Source organism: Ambystoma mexicanum, chromosome 2q (assembly GCF_040938575.1).
Source record: "Ambystoma mexicanum isolate Mex_15411 chromosome 2q, UKY_AmexF1_1, whole genome shotgun sequence".
Classification (NCBI taxonomy): Eukaryota; Metazoa; Chordata; class Amphibia; order Caudata; family Ambystomatidae; genus Ambystoma; species Ambystoma mexicanum.
The window spans coordinates 694,423,401-694,425,900 of record NC_090924.1 but is presented as its reverse complement, the minus strand read 5'-3'; the positions used below and the strand labels follow the sequence as shown (position 1 = coordinate 694,425,900).

At 55.9% G+C, this 2,500-nt stretch overlaps 2 non-coding genes across 2 annotated transcripts; both read right to left on the bottom strand.

Annotated features, from left to right (window-relative positions):
• Positions 1-1,160: 1,160 nt before the first annotated feature.
• Positions 1,161-1,233, bottom strand: TRNAV-AAC (transfer RNA valine (anticodon AAC)). The gene has a single exon. It is a non-coding gene; the product is annotated as a tRNA-Val (tRNA).
• Positions 1,234-1,682: 449 nt separating this feature from the next.
• TRNAP-AGG (transfer RNA proline (anticodon AGG)) lies at positions 1,683-1,754 on the bottom strand. Its single transcript has one exon. It is a non-coding gene; the product is annotated as a tRNA-Pro (tRNA).
• Between the last annotated feature and the right edge of the window lie 746 nt (positions 1,755-2,500).

Below are 2,500 nucleotides of genomic sequence, written 5' to 3'. Positions count from 1 at the left end.
TTGGTGCCATGCCCCAGTCTCTCCACGGCCTGACCCCTGCGTGTCACGTGGCCTGCCCCTGGCGCAAGCGCAGAGGACTGAGCTGCCTCTCAAGCAGAGAAACAAGAAGAAGAGCGGCAGCCTTCGCTGGCCAAAGGCCATCTGCTGCCGCTCGATCGGGCTCGATCAGGCGAGATATATGTGGCCGACCGGCCTAGAGCGCAAACCTGTGCTGCTCAGGGTGGGCAGCTTCCCAGCAGGAGGATGTGTCTTGAAAGCCGACAGAGGCAAGAAGGCGCACTCCCTCAGCCCGCTCCAACCTCTGGATTCCTGCGAATTTCAGAAGAGAACTCTGGGGCAGCATGGCTTCTGTCATCTCCCAACAGCCTCTCTGTTCTTGCTATGTAAATACCTTTACATCCCCCGGACTGAGCATGTCTGTTTTTTTATTTTTATTTTGCTGAGGTGTGGTGCCTTCAATGACCGACAGGTGGCAGTAGAGCACTTTCTCCAACTGTGAAGGGGACTTTTTTCACTTCCTGAGTAGACTGGGCTCAGTGACATATGCCACCAAGCCAGCCACTAGAAAATGCAGGTTTTGCAGCTGTGGGCCAGTGGGGGTTTAAGGGCAGGTGTGCCTCCGGCGTCTCTGGCAGACAGCTCCAGTTGCAAGGCAGCAGAAGAGAACAGGGAGGCTTGCCGGGCGCTGCATTCGGGGGCCCCCACGAGGTTTTCCGCAAGCCTTAAACTCTGAAATGTGCTCAAAAAAATGAGCCTGGCTTGTCAGGAGTGGGATTTGAACCCACGCCTCCAATCGGAGACCAGAACACCCAGATGCAGGGAAGAGCTGCGCCTCTTGAGTCTGGCGCCTTAGACCACTCGGCCACCCTAACAGCTATGGGCAGGATTGGGAAAGATTCTTCAGTACCCAATGTCGCCACGTGCCAGCGCCGGTTTTCATGCCCCGATCTCTGCATCAAAAGTACCCAAACACTCACTTAAGGACCCAGGGATGGCAGGAAACGCCCACTGATGGAGCCAGTGGACAGTTTGCAGGGTGCAAATAAGGGCTGGCCTCAGATCACTCATGGCGTAGTGCCGGCCTGTCCATACCTGTCGAAACCTGCATGCGGTCAAATGTGTCCGATTGACATTGTGGAAATAAAAAGAAACCAGCACCATGTTTCTGCCCGGTCTCGAACCGGGGACTTTTCGCGTGTTAGGCGAATGTGATAACCACTACACTACAGAAACAGCTCTGGTAGGCAGCGCTCTAGTGTGCTGGGACAGCTTTCAGTTGAACGGCTTTGTGGCACTGATGTCTCATGGGGCCCGCTGGTACCTGCCAGGTGGCACACACCAACGTGAAAGTTTGGCGCAAGCCTGCGCCGGACCTACATGGCAGCACTCACAGCACCTCACACACAGGCTGCAGACACATACAAAAGACCAAGCTGGATGCAACAGTGGCGCGAGCCATGGCAGTCCCCACCCAGAAGGCATGTCCAAACCGTTATACATCAGCTCGCCGCCAGCGCATCATTACAAAGGAGGGGGAATTTCCAACACTGCCTCTTGGGCCATGGGCTTAAAAGCAGCCAACCATTGGCGACGGGCATCGAACCAGATACGTTCACGCACAAACTATTTTTGGGGGGGAATTGGGGACTCTGTGTTTTTTGTTTTCGGCGCTCCAAAAAAAAGGGCTCGTCCGGGATTTGAACCCGGGACCTCTCGCACCCTAAGCGAGAATCATACCCCTAGACCAACGAGCCACCGCATGCAGAGAACAGTGAGGGGGAGGGGGTGGTCTGCTTACCTCACTTGGCGCCATGCCCCAGTCGCTCCACGGCCTGACCCCTGCGTGTCACGTGGCCTGCCCCTGGCGCAAGCGCAGAGGACTGAGCTGCCTCTCAAGCAGAGAAACAAGAAGAAGAGCGGCAGCCTTCGCTGGCCAAAGGCCATCTGCTGCCGCTCGATCGGGCTCGATCAGGCTCGATCAGGCGAGATATATGTGGCCGACCGGCCTAGAGCGCAAACCTGTGCTGCTCAGGGTGGGCAGCTTCCCAGCAGGAGGATGTGTCTTGAAAGCCGACAGAGGCAAGAAGGCGCACTCCCTCAGCCCGCTCCAACCTCTGGATTCCTGCGAATTTCAGAAGAGAACTCTGGGGCAGCATGGCTTCTGTCATCTCCCAACAGCCCCTCTGTTCTTGCTATGTAAATACCTTTACATCCCCCGGACTGAGCATGTCTGTTTTTTTATTTTTATTTTGCTGAGGTGTGGTGCCTTCAATGACCGACAGGTGGCAGGAAAGCACTTTCTCCAACTGTGAAGGGGACTTTTTTCACTTCCTGAGTAGACTGGGCTCAGTGACATATGCCACCAAGCCAGCCACTAGAAAATGCGGGTTTTGCAGCTGTGGGCCAGTGGGGGTTTAAGGGCAGGTGTGCCTCAGGCGTCTCTGGCAGACAGCTCCAGTTGCAAGGCAGCAGAAAAGAACAGGGAGGCTTGCCGGGCGCT